We start from the raw sequence: 18113 nt of genomic DNA on the forward strand, positions 1-18113 counted from the left end.
CAAGCTCAGCCCAGTCCCAGAGGGTAGTGAGGGGAATGGACAAACCAGATGACTCTTTCTTGGTCAAAGCTGGGTCTGGGCCGAGGCACTGGGGAGATTCTTGGTGTTGCTCTAACTCCACGTTGGTGAAACCCCAAGCCCTTCTGCTGACCCCAGGTTAGCCCTGTGTGCTTAGTTGCTAAATTGTGTCTGCCTTGTGACCCCATGGACTGTAGCCCACCAGGCTCCTCTGTCCATTGGATTCTTCAGGCAAGAATACTGGAGTGGGTAGCCATTCCCTTCTCCAGGGGATCTTCCTGACCTGGGGATTGAACCTGGGTCTCCTGCATTTGCAGGCAGATTCTTTACTGTCGGAGCCGATAGCAGGATGGTGGCTTCTTGGCTAGGATGGGGTGGTTTGTAGGAGGAAGGGAAGGACTTGTTTGTATTTGCCCTGAGGCCAAGGGATTTGATCAAGAAAGCTTTCACCAGGCATGGAGGAAGGAAAAATGCTCTGGAAAACCGGTAGAACCAGTTACTGCAGAGGTGGCAGGAAGGAGGACCCTGCTCTCTAAGGCAGAGGGAGAGTGAGTGTCACCGGGCGGGGGTGGGGGGGGCGCTCTGGTGTCTCCTGGGAACGAGAACCACACCTGGAACCATAGGGAGGCTCTAACCAATGCCCACAACAAGCAGAAGAAGATGGTTTCCAGTCCAGAAGACAGGACAGCAACCACAGTCTCACAGGTATCTATGGTAGTTGTGGGAGAATCTGGTGGCACGCTGGCAGAATTGCATCCAGTGAAGTGACCCATGGGAGTGGCCAACCACAGAGCATGGCTCCCAGCTCCCATCCTGGGCACCTTAGAACCCACCTGGGCTTCCCTAGTGGCTCAGATGGTAAAGAATATGCCTGCAATGCAGGAGATGCAGGTTCGATCCCAAGGTCAGGAAGATCCCCTGGAGTAGGAAATGGCAACCCACTCCAGTACTCTTGCCTAGAAAACCCCATGGAAAGAGGAGCCTGGCAGGCTACAGCCCATGGGGTTGCAAAGAGTCTGATACAACTGACTACCCTACACTTGTACTTTCTAGAATGCACCTGGCTGCAGTTGACTGCCATCTTCTTCCCGATCTCCTTGGATTCTCTGTCTTGAGGATTGTACCTGCATACCCTCAGTCTCTAAGTCTCCTTTCCCCCAGATCTCCATAGCTGATCAGTCGTGATGACCGATGGGCACCTCTTTGAATCTCCATCTGCGTCCTCACAGCCATCTCCCTCCTTTCCAGACCTCATCATTTTTGGCCAGGGCATTGTTCCAGCCTCCCAGCAGGTCCAGTGCTGGGAGCAGCTCGCCACACTCTTGCTGGAGCCATCTTTTCCGAATGTCGAAGGGATCATTTCACTTCCTGCTTCAAACCCTCTGCAAGCCTCCTCTCTGCCTTCAGGGTAAAATACACAAGGTGAAGAAGGAATTCACAGGGCCTGGGCTCCATCTTAGGCCTGTTCATGCTGATCATGCTCGGCCACCTTTCCAGTGGACTCTGAACTCTGTGTTTAGGGCCTATGAAAACAACAACAGAAGCATAAGACCCCCTCAAGACAGGGGAACCTTGAAGATCGTATCTAGGTTACTCATCGCCTAAGAGAAAACATACACTAATCACCCCTTCCTCCAGACAGGCCATAAATTGTTCTGTGTCTATCAGAGTGTAACCTCGGGTTTTTTGATTATTGGCTAATTGTTTGACTGTTTGAGCACATGAGCACATAGCACGTGAATGATGGGGTTATTGGGATTGTATTTTCCTTGGTTTATGTAAGTCTCAAGGAATTTGGAGTGGTGGGTTCAGACGCATACACATGGGGTATAAAAGATTTTCACAAATGCTGGTCGGGGTCCTTGACTAAGAGGAGACTCTGCCTTGGGCCCGCCAGTGTAATAAACTGCACTCTGCTATCTGCATTGTCCTTCTGAGTGAGTTTGTTTCCTGGAACGTGTGGCTACAACATTTGGTGCATTGGCTGGGAAACTCCTCACTTTGAGGAGACAGGTCTCATTTGAGGCCACCCCGCGGCTTTGTGGTTTGAATCTCCTAGAGGGGGGAAAACACCTTGCCCCTCTGGAAGAATTCAGCCTTTTAACTACCAGTTTCTTCGCTTTGGCAGGTAGCGAGCGGCAGCAAGGGAACTGAGCGCTCAGGTGAGGAGGAACCCACCCGGTAGGGTGGAAGAGGGGGCCTGATCACCCCCCTGGGAGGGATTAGAAGGGGCACGGACCCACGGGGGCCTGGAATAGGCAGGCAGCAGCGATTGCTTGGTATACAGGTCGACAAGCGTGCTACGGTTTAGGAAGGAAATTTGTGAAGGTCATTTAGGAGGTGTGTCCACGCCGTCTCAGGGAAAATTATTACCAGCGATCACCAGGGGATTTTTAGGATAGGAAACTGGTCCTTGTATGCTCGTATTCTGCCCTCCCCCAGGAGGTGTCCCGTCTGCTGTGAAATTCTTGACTCCCTCGGAATTGGTGGGCTAGAAGGAAGGGGATACATAAGTGAGTATGAATTGGCTTTCCCAGAGATGGCCTGGGACATGGGATATTTAACCCATCTGTGTTTTCATCCGCACCTGATCAAGCCCAGAACGGACTTTAAGGGAGAAACTGCACCTTAAAGTCCGTTCTGCACCAAGGCAGAACGGACTTTAAGGGAGAAACAGTCTTGGACCACGTGGTGTTCTGGTTCGGCTGTGCTGACCGGCAGGTGAAGGCACGCCGATCCCCCTCCTCCCTCTGGGATCTGGCAGGTAAGGCTCTTCTCACCCCAATTAGGAAGGAGGCAGAATGGCTAGAAGGAAGGGGATACATAAGTGAGTATGAATTGGTTTTCCCAGAGATGGCCTGGAACGTGGGATATTTAACCCATCTGTGTTTTCATTGGCACCTGATCAAGCCCACCAAGGCAGAACGGACTTTAAGGGAGAAACAGTCTTGGACCATGTGGTTTCTGGTTTGGCTGTGCTGACCGGCAGGTGAACGCACGCCCATCCCCCTTCTCCCTCTGGGATCTGTCAGGTAAGGCTCTTCTCATCCCAGTTAGGAAGGAGGCAGAATGGCAATTTAAGTGTCATTGAGTGGAAATATCAGAAGTACATAGGGTACTGAGAACTTCGTAGACAGAACGAAAAGGAAAAGTAGAAGAAGGTCCGAGAAGGTAAGCGAGATGGGAGGAAGTTAATCTAAGGCAACTGTATTGGAGTGCATGATTAAAAATTTTAAGAAGGGATTCAGAGGAGACTATGGGGTGAAGATGAAGCCTAACCGCCTCCACACACTCTGTGAGGTCGAATGGCCCCTATGGGAGTAGGATGGCCACCAGAAAACACCATGAGCTTACAAATAGTGGAAGCAGTCTATACAGTAGGAGAGCCGGGACACCTGGATCAATATCCATATATGGACTCATGGCTAGGGTTAGCTCAAGACCCTCCTACTTGGACAAGGTTCTGTATCCAGAAGGGAAAGGGAAAAATATTAATGGCACAAAAAGTGACTGTTGATAAAAAAGGAAATTCTACAGGATTTGGACGGGGATGACCTGACTCCTCCCCCATACTGGATAATGATGCTTCTGCCTCCCAATGCTCCACCAGGACCGGAGGCCACCTTAATGCCCAATCCAGGGCTAGGTGAAGTCCTGCAGCAGCCACTGCTCATCCACCAGCTCTCCCCAGGGTCGTAGAGCCGCCACCTCGGCAGGCTCCGATCCCGGAGACAGAAGCCTCTGGCCAACACTTCCAGGATCCGGCTCCAGCTGAACTACCCAAGCTATACCCGCCTCTCCTGGTGAGTACTGACAAGAAAGGGAGGGAGACGTTGGAATTAAGCAGAAACTGCGCTCTGCCAGAGAGCCAGAGGGAACGAAAGAGAACAAAGAGATTTGCAATGCTAGCTGCTGCTCTGAGAAAGTCCATCTCGGGCCCTCCTGAAAACCTCCTCTGCCCCAGTGACAGGACAGTCCTTCAGCAGGTCCCAACAGAGGCCCCAGGCCCCGTTACAGCCAAACCAGTGTGCCTGGTGCCGAGCTTTTGGCCACTGGAAGAATGAATGCCCTAAGGCAAGAAAGGAAGGGGAAGCTCCCACAGTTGTGGGGCTTGCTGACCTGGAAATTAAATAGGGCTGCCGGGGCTCAGAGATATCAGGTCCCCGAGAGCCCATGGTAACCTTAAAAGTGGGGGACCAAAACACTGACTTCATGGTGGATACAGGAACAGAACTGTCGGTAGTAAAACCTGTGGCACCACTGTCCAAAAAGACTACCGCTGTAACTGGGGTATCGGGAGAAGAGATGATTAAATCGTTTTGCCAGCCCAGAAAATGTCAGATGGGGGAGCACCAAGTGATTCATGAATTCCTCTACATTCCGGAGTGCCCAGTACCCCTGTTGGGAAGAGACTTGCTCTCCAAACTAGGAGCACAAGTGACTTTCTCCCGATGAGAGGCCCACCTTCCAGGTGGACACTGTGACTTATTTGCTGTCTCTCTCAAGAACCCCCCAAGATGAGTGGAGGTTGCATGAGCCTCCGAAGGCAGAACCGGGTGGGCCGGAAGAGCATGAGAGAGAGCGAACTCAATTATTCCCTGAGCTCTGGGCAGAAGACACCCCCACTCCCCACAGGCTGGCTAAACATCAAGCCACAGTGATACTAGTACTCAAACCAGCACCATCCCGGTTAGAAAGCTCCAGTACCCGCTGCCGATAGAGGCCTGGGCCGGCATACTGCCCCACATCAATAGATTGAAACAAGTGGGCATTCTAGTAGAGTGTCAGTCGGCTTGGAATACGCAGATCCTATCAGTCAGAAAGGAAGGAGGACAGGACTGTAGGCCTGTACAGGATCTCAGGCTAGTCAACCAGGCTACTGTGACTTTACACCCCACTGTTCCAAACCCCTATACCTTACTTAGCCTCCTCCCACCAAGGACTAAAGTTTATACTCGCCTACATCTCAAGGATGCCTTCTTATGTGTATGCCTCGCCCCAGAGTCACAGCCCATCTTTGCCTTTGAATGGGAAGATCCATTCGGGGGCACCAAGCAACAGCTCATCTGGACTCCCCTACAAGGGTTTAAGAACTCCCCAGCCATCTTTGGGGAAGCCTTGGCTTCTGACCTGAACTCATTCCATCCGGAAGAGTATGGATATTGGCTCCTACAATATGGGGATGACCTGCTGCTGGCCGCCGAGACCAAGGAAAAATGCTGAGAAGGGACAAAAGCACTGCTCCAGCTGCTGATGGAAGCAGGTTACCGGGTGTCAAAGAAGAAGGCACAGATCTGCAAGGAGGACGTAAGGTATCTGGGGTTTGTTTTAAAGGACACAAGGTTCCAGACCCTAGTTGGGTCCTATATACTGATGGCACTAGCCTGATAAAACAGGGCAATGGCTGTCAGGTTAGCCAAAGCGGAAGGGGCCATCAAGACTGAAAAGGGATGGTGGGAATTGCCAAGTGGCAAATTATTGGTACCCGAACAGCTGGCACACAATCTGGTAAGCCTAACACACCAAGCGACCCACCTAGGTCATGCTGCCTGCCCACAGGTTAATTCTGCCTCTCGGTGTTCAGACAAAAACCTCTGGGTATTTAGCTGAAAGGCCCGCTGCCCTTTGAACATCTGGGAGTGGACTTCACTGAAATGAAACCTCACCGACACTACCATTACCTGCTGGTCATGGTATGTACGTTCTCGGGATGGGTAGAAGCTTTTCCTACCTGGACTGAAAGAGCATCAGAAGTAGCCCGGTGCCTGCTTAGGGAAATAGTTCCCAGATTTGGACTTCCTACCAGCATTGGTTCAGACAATGACCCGGCTTTTGTAGCTGATTTAGTACAACAAGTAAGCAAAACTTTAAACATCAAATGGAAACTGCACAGTGCATATAGGCCCAGAGTTCTGAGATGGCGGAATGAACCAACCGGACATTAAAGAGACTCTCCAAGTGGATCATAGAGACTGACTGCTCCTGGGTGGACTTGCTTCCGACGGCTTTGCTCAGACTCAGGATGACCCCACAGTCCCAAGGCTATTCTCCATATGAAATTGTGTATGGGAGGCCCCCTCCCATAATAAAACAGGTGTCAACAAATTTGCCTCAGGTGAGGGGGAATAGTATTTCACAGCAGATGGAACTGGGTAAGGTAATAAATCGGGTAACTAAGTTTGTACAAGAAAGGGTGCCATTCACCCTTGGGGAACAGATTCATGAGTTTACACTTGGTGACCAAGTATGGGTCAAAGATTGGAAACATGATTTGCTAGCCCCTTGGTGAAAGGGCCCTTATGTTATTCTAACTACCCCTACTGCAGTTAAAGTTGCAGGTATTGTCCCTTGGATCTATCATACGAGGGTGAAGAGAACATACCACGCAGACCCAAAAAACGCTGAGTGGACTGCACAGAGGGACCTCGCTGACCCTCGAGAGACTAAGACCATCCTTAAGAAGAAGGAAAAGAAGATCCTGGACGAGCCCCTTCAGGATGAAGCCGCACTATCAACTCCTGCTGCTTGGCCTCATCAACGTGATTTTGAATTTAACTTCCGTTTCAACTCAGGACAATGTTTTCATCTCATGGGGACATTCCTACGCAGACTTCCACAACACTTCCAACTGCTGGGTATGTAGGGCTATGCCTCTGTCAGTGATGGATGGACTTCCTTGGTGGGTGTCACCACTCTGCCAAGGAGATTTTAAACCACTCTGCTCTTCTCTGGGATGACAAAAAGAGACTTTCCTCTCTCTTGTCAATCATAACCTCTCCTTGCTCTCTTGGTGTAAGACCTACAGTCAATAGACTCGGGTCATGGGGTTACATTTGATATAAATGCCAGTGTAACAAAAGCCTAACCTACTTGTTGTAAATCTACCCCGGCAGCCCCGGTAAATCTACCTTATTTACATGCTAGGTGGACAAGATCCGTGTTTCAGTGATATGAGTATACTGCTGCCTTATTCGTATCCTCTATAGAGACAACAGATATCATGATTAAAGTAGAGGCCTTGACTAATTTCACAAAACAGGCCCTCCTAGATAGAACAAAAGCCATCCAAGCCTTAAATGAAGAGCAAATCCAAATAAGAAAAGCGGTAATTCATAATAGAATGGCTTTGGACATACTCACAGCTGCTCAAGGAGGGACCAGTGCCATAATTAAGGTTGAATGTTGTGTATACATTCCTGACTTATCTGGCAATGTATCTACTGCTTTAGATGACATGAAAAACTGGGTAAAAGCAATGTCAAATGAAAACATTCCTTTCTGGACTTCGGTCCTATCTTGGGTGAAGGGCAATTGGTGGAAAACTATATTTACCACTGTTATAGTTGCCTTGATAGTTTGGCTTTGTGGACCCTGAATTTTACAATGTATTATGAACTTAGTCACCCGACTCTAATTCTCTTGCCTGGAAAACCCCATGGACGGCGGAGCCTGGTAGGCTGCAGTCCATGGGGTCGTTAAGAGTCAGACATGACTGAGAGACTTCCCCTTCACTTTCCACTTTCATGCATTGGAGAAGGAAATGGCAACCCACTCCAGTGTTCTTGCCTGGAGAATCCCAGGGACGGGGGAGCCTGGTGGGCTTCCTCTATGGGGTCACACAGAGTCGGACATGACTGAAGCAACTTAGCAGCAGCATGAACTTAGTAACCTGAAGGTTGATGTCATTCTCCCAAATTGGTGGTCAGAGAGCCAGGGTGCAATATATCCCTATGAATGATGCTCATAATATGAGTTAAGAGCATCAAGAGGGGGGAATGAAGAAGGAATTCATAGGGCCTGGACTCCATCTTAGGCCTGTTCATGCTGATCATGCTCAGCCACCTTTCCAATGGACTCTGAACTCTGTGTTTAGTGCCTATGAAAACAACAACAGAAGCATAAGACCCCCTCAAGACAGGGGAACCTTGAAGATCATATCTAGGTTACTCATCACCTAAGAGAAAACATACACTAATCACCCCTTCCTCCAGACAGGCCATAAATTTTTCTGTATCTATCAGAGTGTAACCTCAGGTTTATTGATTATTGGCTAATTGTTTGAGCACATGAGCACATAGCACATGATGGGGTTATTGGGATTGTATTTTCCTTGGTTTATGTAAGTCTCAAGGAATTTGGAGTGGTGGGTTCAGACACATACACATGGGGTATAAAAGATTTTACAAATGCTGGTTGGGATCCTTGGCTAAGAGGAGACTCTGCCTTGGGCCCGCCAGTGTAATAAACTGCACTCCACTATCTGCATTGTCCTTCTGAGTGAGTTTGTTTCCTGGAACACGTGGCTACAACAAAGGCACTTCCAGATGTTCCAGGCTTTGCAACAGTCTGTCCCTGCCTCCCCGTCCAGGCTCACCCCCTACCTCTCTGCTGTGAATGCTCTGTGCTCTGGTCATTCTGGATGGTCTTCCATCCTCTCCTGCCTCTGCATTGGCTCTCACCCTGTCTGGCGTGTCCTACCACACCCCACTGTTTAAAGTCCAAAATGCCTGTGGTCCTTCAGGACTCAGCTCATGCACCCTATCCTGCAGTCTAGGTTGGGAATCCCTGCTCCGGGCTCCCCAGCTTCCTGGTTTACCTTTCTAGGTACTCACGCATTACATGCGAGATTCCTGGCCTTGGCAACCCTTGTGGGTGTGAGGATCTTGGCACTGACGCCTGGTCCTGTGTTTTCACTGCAGATACCCCAGTACCAACTAAGTTCTACTTGACTATCCAAGGAGACAGACCCTTAATCGCCCCCAGGTGTTGCTGCCAGTGCCCAGAAGCCCAGCTTCGGAAGACACCAGGCATGGATCCGAGGAGCCCAGGAACTGAGAGGCCACTCAGGCTTCCAGGAGGGCAGTGATTGAGTCAGATTGACCCTTGGAAAAATGCGGACCTTGCCCTCTCTGGGAGGAGAGCTTGGCCTGGGAAACCCGCTGCTTGCCCAACCAGGTTTCTCCTTCCAAATCACCGACAATCTGGTAAACCACCTCAAGTCACTGCTTCCCAGCAATGGGTAGGGGGATGGAGAGAAGTCAAACAGGCCTCTTCCTTCATCTCCTCCCTGGAAAGTGGAGGGGGAAGGCCCTCCCTTCCAAGGAAATGTAAGAACAGCACTAAGTGTTTCCCAAACACACGTGTGGCCCAGACCATAAAGAATATGCTGTCCATTTCAGGAGACCTCGGTTTGATCCCTGGGCTAATAAAGTCCGCTGGAGAAGGAAATGGCAACCCACTCCAGTATTCTTGCCTGGAGAACCCCATGGACCGAGGAGCCTGGCAGGCTACAGCCCATGGGGTTGCAGAGTGACACAACTGAGCACCCAACACTTGCACTTTCTAGAATGCACTTGGCTGCAGATGACTGCCATCCTCTTCCCAATGTCCTTGGATTCCCCGTCTTGAGGATTGTACCTGCATACCCTCAGTCTCTAAGTCTCCTTTCCCCCAGATCTCCATAGCTGATCAGTCATGACGACCCATGGGCACCTCTTTGAATCTCCATCTGTGTCCTCACAGCCATCTCCCTCCTTTCCAGACCTCATCATTTTTGGCCAGGGCATTGTTCCAGCCTCCCAGCAGGTCCAGTGCTGGGAGCAGCTCGCCACACTCTTGCTGGAGCCATCTTTTCCGAATGTCGAAGGGATCATTTCACTTCCTGCTTCAAACCCTCTGCAAGCCTCCTCTCTGCCTTCAGGCTGAAAGACACAAGGCACTTCCAGGCGTTCCAGGCTTTGCACGACTCTGTCCCTGCCTCCCCGTCCAGGCTCACTCCCTACCTCTCTGCTGTGAATGCTCTGTGCTCTGGTCATTCTGGATGGTCTTCCATCCTCTCCTGCCTGTGCATTGGCTCTCACGCTGTGTGGCGTGTCCTACCACCCCCACCCCGCTGCTCAAAGTCTAAAACGCCTGTGGTCCCTCAGTACTCAGCTCATGCACCCTATCCTGCAGTCTAGGTTGGGAACCCCTGCTCCGGGCTCCCCAGCCTCCTGGTTTACTTTTCCAGGTACTCACGTGTTACACGTGAGATTCCTGGCCTTTGGCAATCCTGTGGGTGTGAGGATCTTGGCACTGACGCCCGGTCCTGTGTTTTCAGTGCAGACCCCCAGTACCAACTAAGTTCTACTTGATGACCATCCAGGGAGACAGACCCTTAATCACCCCCAGGTATTACCGTCAGTGCCCACAAGCCCAGCTGTGGCAGAGACCAGGGATGGGGCCAGGCTCCCCGGGAGCCGAGAGGCCACTCAGGCTTCCAGGAGGCCAGTGACTGAGTCAGATTGCCCCTTCGAACAATGCAGACCTTGCCCTCTCTGGGAGGAGAGCTTGGCCTGGAAAATCCACTGCTTGCCCAACCAGGTTTCTCCTTCCAAATCACCGACAATCTAGTTAACCACAAGTTAACTCCTTCCCAGCAATGAGTAGGGGAATGGAGAGAAGTCAAATGGGCCTCTTCCTTCATCTCCTCCCTGGAAAGTGGAGGGCGAAGGCCCTCCCTTCCAGCAAAATGTGAAGAACAGCACTAAGTGTGTCTCCAACCCAGCTGTGGCCCAAACCCTAAAAAATTTGCCGGCCATTTCAGGATCCCTCGGTTTGATCCCTGGGCCAGTAAGGTCCCCTGGAGAAGGAAATGGCAACCCACACAGGTGTTCTTGCCTGGGGAACCCCATGAACAGAGGAGCCTGGCAGGCCACAGCCCATGGGGTTGCAAAGAGTCTGACACAACTGATTACCCAACACTTGCACTTTCTAGATAGAATCTGGGTGCAGTTGACTGCCATTCTCTTCCTGATGTCCTTGGATTCCCTGTCTTGAGGATTGTACCTGCATACCCTCAGTCTCTAAGTCTCCTTTCCCCCAGATCTCCATAGCTAATCAGTCATGATGACCCATGGCACCTCTTTGAATCTCCGTCTGCATCCTCATAGCCATCTCCCTTCTTTCCAGATCTCATAATTTTTTTCCCGGGGTTTGTTCCAGCCTCCCAGCAGGTCCAGTCCTGGAAGCAGCTCACCACACTCTTGCTGGAGCCATCTTGTCCAAATGTCAAAGGGATCATTTCACTTCCTGCTTCAAACCCTCTGCAAGCCTCCTCTCTGCCTTCAGGGTGAAAAACACAAGGCGCTTCCAAGCGTTGCATGACTCTGTCCCTGCCTCCCCGTCCAGGCTCACCCCCTACCTCTCTGCTGTGAATGCTCTGTGCTCTGCTCATTCTAGATGGTCTTCCATCCTCTCCTGCCTGTGCATTGGCTCTCACCCTGTGTGGCGTGTCCTACCACCCCTACCCCGCTGCTCAAAGTCTAAAACGCCTATGGTCCTTCAGGACTCAGCTCATGCACCCTATCCCCCAGTTTAGGTTGGGAACCTCTGCTCCGGGCTCCCCAGCCTCCTGGTTTGCCTTTCCAGGTACTCACGTGTTACACACGAGATTCCTGGCAACCCTTGTGGGTATGAGGATGTTGGCACCGATGCCTGGTCCTGTGTTTTCAGTGCAGACCCCCAGTACCAACTAAGTTCTACTTGATGACCATCTAGGGAGACGGACCCTTAATCACCACCAGGTGTTGCTGCCAGTGCCCGAAAGCCCAGCTGCAACAGAGACCAGGCATGGGGCCAGGCTCCCCAGAAGCCGAGAGGCCACTCGGGCTTGCAGGATGGCAGTGACTGAGTCAGATTGCCCCTTGGAACAATGTGGACCTTGCCCTTTCTGGGAGGAGAGCCTGGCCTGGGAAACCCGCTGCTTGCCCAACCAGGTTTCTCCTTCCAAATCACCTGCTGCTGCTGCTGCTAAGTCGCGTCAGTCATGTCCGACTCTGTGTGACCCCATAGATGGCAGCCTACCAGGCTCCCCTATCCCTGGGATTCTCCAGGCAAGAACACTGGAGTGGGTTGCCATTTCCTTCTCCAATGCATGAAAGTGAAAAGTGGAAGTTAAGTCACAAGGTCATGTCCGACTTCACAACCCCATGGACTGTAGCATACCAGGCTCCTCCATCCATGGGATTCTCCAGGCAAGAGTACTGGAGTGGGGTGCTATCGCCTTCTCCATCCAAATCACCTACAATCTGGTAAACTACCTCATGCCACTCCTTCTGAGCAATGGGTAGGGGGATGGAGAGAAGTCAAACAGGCCTCTTCCTTCATCTCCTCCCTGGAAAGTGGAGGGAGAAGGCCCTCCCTTCCGGTGAAATGTGAAGAACAGAACTAAGTGTGTCCTCAACACACCTGTGGCCTGACCGTAAAGAATATTTCAGCCAGTGCAGGAGACCTGGGTTTGATCCCTGGGCCAGTAAGTTCCCATTTAAGGAAATGGCAACCCATGCCAATATTCTTGCCTGGAGAACCCCATGGACAGAGGAGCCTGGCAGGCTACAGCCCATGGGGTTGCAAAGAGTGACACAACTGAGCACCCAACACTTGCACTTTCTAGAATGCACTTGGCTGCAGATGACTGCCATCCTCTTCCCAATGTCCTTGGATTCCCCGTCTTGAGGATTGTACCTGCATACCCTCAGTCTCTAAGTCTCCTTTCCCCCAGATCTCCATAGCTGATCAGTCATGACGACCCATGGGCACCTCTTTGAATCTCCATCTGTGTCCTCACAGCCATCTCCCTCCTTTCCAGACCTCATCATTTTTGGCCAGGGCATTGTTCCAGCCTCCCAGCAGGTCCAGTGCTGGGAGCAGCTCGCCACACTCTTGCTGGAGCCATCTTTTCCGAATGTCGAAGGGATCATTTCACTTCCTGCTTCAAACCCTCTGCAAGCCTCCTCTCTGCCTTCAGGCTGAAAGACACAAGGCACTTCCAGGCGTTCCAGGCTTTGCACGACTCTGTCCCTGCCTCCCCGTCCAGGCTCACTCCCTACCTCTCTGCTGTGAATGCTCTGTGCTCTGGTCATTCTGGATGGTCTTCCATCCTCTCCTGCCTGTGCATTGGCTCTCACGCTGTGTGGCGTGTCCTACCACCCCCACCCCGCTGCTCAAAGTCTAAAACGCCTGTGGTCCTTCAGGACTCAGCTCATGCACCCTATCCCCCAGTCTAGGTTCGGAACCCTGCTTGGGCTCCCCAGCCTCCTGGTTTACCTTTCCAGGTACTCACGTGTTACACACGAGATTCCTGGCCTTTGGCAACCCTTGGGGGTGTGAGGATGTTGGCACTGATGCCTGGTCCTGAAATTTCAGTGCAGATCCTCTAATACAAACTAAGTTCTACTTGATGACCATGCAGGGAGATAGAACCTTAATCACCCCGAGATGTTCTTTCCAGTGCCCAGAGCCCAGCTGCGGTTGAGATCAGGCATGGGGCCAGGCTCCCCAGGAGCCGAGGGGCCACTCGGGCTTCCAGGAGGGTAGTGACTGAGTCAGATTGCCCCTTTGAACAATGCAGACCTTGCCCTCTCTGGGAGGAGAGCCTGGCCTGGAAAACCCGCTGCTTGCCCAACCAGGTTTCTCCTTCCAAATCACGGACAATCTGATAAACCACCTCCAGCCACTCCTTCCCTGCAATGGGTAGGGGGATGGAGAGAAGTCAAACAGGCCTCTTCCTTCATCTCCTTCCTGGAAAGTGTAGGGGGAAGCCCCTTCCTTCTGGGTAAATGTGAAGAACAGAAATAAGTGTGTCCCCAACACACCTGTGGCCCGACCGTAAAGAATCTGCCGGCCAATGCAGGACACCTGGGTTTGATCCCTGGGCCAGTAAGGTCCCCTGGAGAAGGAAATGGCAACCCACTCCAGTATTCTTGCCTGGAGAACCCCATGGACAGAGGAGCCTGGCAGGCTACAGCCCATGGGGTTGCAAAGAGTCTGGCACGACTGAGCACAGTACATCTGCACACCTAGGTACCAAGCACCTAGATTTTAATCCTCCCCTTATTCTCTGTATACCTGGAAGTCCTCATGGTGCCAAGCATGTAGTCGTTGCTTAATAAATGTTTGCCTGATAGTACAATACACGAAGAGACAGCAACGTGTGGAGTAAAGTGATTGAGAACGTGGAGCTCTGAAATCTGAGTACCTGAGTTCAGAGTCAGACTCCATCACTTACTGTGCAACCCAGAGCAAATTGCTTCACCTGATATGATGACTTTCTTACCTGAAAAATGAATTTAAGAACAGTGCCTATTGTTTTAGGGTGGTGAGAATGAAATTATTTAATACGTGTAAACCAAGTAGACCAGGGCTTGGTGTGTAGTACATACGCACGCGATGTCAGCTTCCTGTAGATGTGTTGCACACAGAACCTGAGCTGATACCCAAGCCCGGCATTCGGAGAACTCCTCTTAACTCTTCTCAGTTCCTTAGTGAGAATTCTTCTTAGTGAAACTCTTCTCACCTGTGTGGTGAAATCTACATGTAAACATACACACATAAGCAGATATATAGGTATGTGTTTATGTATACACATGTAATCAGATTTTTAATACTCTGATGGTAATGTCCTTTCTACTTTTTTTTTTTTTTAATTTGACAGAGTCAGGTCTTAGTTGTGGCACTCAGGATCTTTGTTGAGTCACGAGGAATCTTTTGTGGTGGCTCAAGGGCTTAGTTTCTCTGAGGCACCTTAGTTCCCCAACCAGGGATCAAACCCATTTCCCTGCACTGCAAGGCAGATTGTTTACCACTGGACCACCGGGGAAGTCCCCTCCTGTCTGCTATTTTTATATTAAAATGTCCCATGTTTCAGGAAATGACTCAGATAAGCAATGATCATTGTTGTTTTTACTATCTCGAAAAACCAAACTATACTTGGCTGCCCCAAGTGCACTTTGAGATGTTACTCCTGGTCTGAGTACAAAAGCCTGGGAAATACTTTGTCACTGGGGCGAGGGGGCGGGGTGCTGGGTGCGGTTTCTCTCCCTCCTGATGTTGCAGACTTGATGACAGTGGTTCCCAACCTTGGCTGCACAATTAGCATCACACTGATCCCTCGGTCTGGCCCCCAGGGTTTCTAACAAAATAGGTCTAGATGCCAGGACTTTACAAGTTGGCCACGGACAGCCAGGTAAGTGAGCTTGGACCAAGAGCCAAACAGTGACCATTTATTTCCTTTTGTTGTTCTCTAATCAAATACCCAAATACTTCAATACTTTGGCTGCCTTATGTGAAGAGTTGATTCATTGGAAAAGACCTGATGCTGGGAAAGATTGAGGGCAGGAGGAGAAGGGGGTGGCAGAGGATGAGATGGTTGGATGGCATCACCAGCTAACAACTTTTCACTTTAAAAAAGTGAAACAACATGAAAAAGCAAACCTCTCAAAATATTGCCAAAGTGTCTTTGGTATTCCTCTTCATGCCATGATTCTGACATCATACATTTGGTCACCCAGAAATGTCCTTCCTCTCGGCTTTCAAAATGCCTTATATACTAAGATACATTTCTAATTATGTTTCAAATAAGAACCATATGTTTTAAACACTGTACATTGAAATCTCTTCCTGAATCTTGTTTAAAAACTCTTAGGAGTGGGTGGCATTTTTGGCTCACCCTTCCCTCACTCTTTCTGTATATTTCCCAAAGATTTTAACATCCTCAAATATTTTTCCTGGGAATTTGAAAATTTGCCTCTAACAGAAAAGCGTTGACATTAGTTGACTTTTCACAAGGCTCAACTGTGAGCATGAAGAAAAGAAAGCATTAATTTCTCCTTTTGCCACCAAGGTCCGTATAGTCAAAGCTATGGTTTTTCCAGTATTCATGTACAGATGTGAGAGTTGGACAATAAAGAACTTAAGGTTTCAAACTGTGGTGCTGGAGAAGACTCTTGAGAATACCTTGGACAGCAGAGAAATCAAGCCAGTAAATCCTAAAGGAAATCAACCCTGAATATTCATTAACAGGACTGATGCTGAAGCTGAAGCTCCGATACTTTAGCCACCTGATGTGAAGAGCCAGTTCACTGGAAAAGACCCTGATGCTGGGAAAGATTGAGGAGAAGGGGGTGACAGAGGATGAGATGGTTGGATGACATCATTGACTCAATGGACTTGAGTTTGAGCAAACTCTGGGAGATAGTAGAAGACAAGGAAGCCTGGCATGCTGCAGTCCATGAGGTCGCAAAGAGCCAACTTAGCCAATGAACAACAACAAATTTCTCAGGGAGCAGCATCACTAGGGTTCACCCTTCTCAGAACCAGAAAATAGCTTGATGACCGATCCCCCACCTTTCTGCTCTGCAGACCTTGGCTTTCATCTTTCTTGTAAATGGCAGAGGCCGGCTTTGTTTTAACAGTCTCTCTAACTCAGCCTTATCCTGCCTCAAGCATGCACTAGGCTGATGTCACAGGGAAGTGCAAAATAATATGGGAACAATTAGCCTCAGCTTAGAATATGAGTTTCTTTCTCTCTTGGGATCTGGCCAAAACCCTACTGGCTGGAGATCATGTGTTGGTCTAGATCAAGTTCCCATGTCGTGAACTATGTTGAGGCAGGGTGTCTAACCTGCCTGGGTGGCAATGGCTGGGGTCTGAGCATGAAGGGAGCCCAGCTATGGAGAGAAGAATAGAAACAGAGGCTTCAGGTGTTTTCAGAGATCAAGGCCACTGCTGTGTTTCTTAGTTCCAACTGAGGTTGCTGCAGAGGAGACAAGATCAGGCAAAGGGGTGGAGACTGATGGCCCTGACCTCTCTGGTCAGTTACTCTGCCAGAGGCGGCTACTCTGGGAGGCAGTCTGAAGAAGATGCTTTCATGTGGTCTTTTCCTTTATCCATGGGAGCGGCCTACTTAGAAAGGGTTCTGAAGATACACCATTATTCACTCCTCTGACTGGTGTGCAGAGTCAGGGAGGGTTGGGGGCACTGGTCAAGTTCAGCAGTAATTTTCTCCCAGCTGGACCGGTACCAAGTGAAGTATGGCCCTAAGGATATTTTCCATTTTCGTCTTCTGCCTGACTCCCTCTTCTCCCATGTCTTGTCATGGCTGGGATGTTCTGTGATTTCCACCCCAGCACTGGTTCCCAAGGAAATCTAGGGTGACAAGGGAGTTCTGCTCTCATGAGTTGTGATTCTCTGTGTCTGCTTGTGTATCTTTCCACTTTGGGGAGGTTAGCAGTTTCCCTGAGTTCTCACTTCTCCTTCAGATTTAAGAAGAGTGCTTGATTTTTCAGTGTGTTTGGTTTTGTACTTGTTAGGATAGAGTAGGTCTTCTAAGGTTACATGCTGGTGTGATGTTTAGTTGCTAAATCTTGTCTGACTCTTTGTGACCCCGTGGACTGTAGCCCACTAGACTTCCCTGTCCTTCTCTATCTCCTGCAGTTTGCTCAAACCCATGTCCACTGAGTCACTGATGCCATCCCACCATCTCATTCTCAGCCACCCCCTTTTCCTCCTGCCCTCAATCTTTCCCAGCATCAGGGTCTTTTTCCATGAGTCAACTCTGTATCAGGTGGCCAAAATGATGGAGCTTCAACTTCAGCATCAGTCCCTCTAATGAATATTCAGGGTTGATTTCCTTTAGGATTGACTGGTTTGATCTCCTTGCAGTCCAAGAGACTCTTAAGAGTCTTCTCCAGCACTTGGATTCAAAAGCATCAATTCTTTGGTGCTCAGCCTTCTTTATGGTTCAGCTCTCACATCCATACATGACTACTGGAAAAGCCATAGCTTTGACTATATGGACCTTTGTCAGCAAAGATGTCTCTGCTTTTGAATATGTTGTCTAGGTCTGTCATAGCTTTCCTTCCAAGAAGCAAGCGTCTTTTAATTCACAGCTTCAGTCACCGTTCACAGTCATTCTGGAGCCCAAGAAAATAAAGTCTGTTACTCATTACAGTAGAGCATGCTAAGTCACTTCAGTTGTGTCCAACTCTTTGCGACCCTGTGGACTGTAGCCCACCAGGCTCCTCTGTCCAGGGCATTCTCCAGGCAAGAATACTGGAGTGGGTTGCCATGCCCTCCAATTGTCTCCAGTGGAGTTTTCTCCTGCCTATTGTAGCTGCAATTCAGCCTCTGTACCCAGGTACCTAACTGAATCTCAGAGACAGAGTTTGGGGTGAAGTAGAAAAGAATAGCTTAATTGCTTCACCAGGCAAAGGGGGCCACAGTGGGCTAATTCCTTCAAAACTTTTTGTCCCGACAGGAAGAGGGGGTAGTGAAGA

The 18113-nt window shown here is 49.9% G+C and overlaps 1 long non-coding RNA gene across 1 annotated transcript; it reads left to right on the plus strand.

The window, feature by feature from the left end:
- The first annotated feature begins 2082 nt into the window (after positions 1-2082).
- LOC132346762 (uncharacterized) lies at positions 2083-8401 on the plus strand. Its single transcript, XR_009496709.1, has 3 exons — positions 2083-2180; positions 2461-3821; positions 6345-8401. It is a non-coding gene; the product is annotated as an uncharacterized lncRNA (long non-coding RNA).
- The last annotated feature ends 9712 nt before the right edge of the window (positions 8402-18113 follow it).

The sequence above is a fragment of the Bos taurus genome, chromosome 12 (assembly GCF_002263795.3).
Source record: "Bos taurus isolate L1 Dominette 01449 registration number 42190680 breed Hereford chromosome 12, ARS-UCD2.0, whole genome shotgun sequence".
In the NCBI taxonomy this organism is placed as follows: domain Eukaryota; kingdom Metazoa; phylum Chordata; class Mammalia; order Artiodactyla; family Bovidae; genus Bos; species Bos taurus.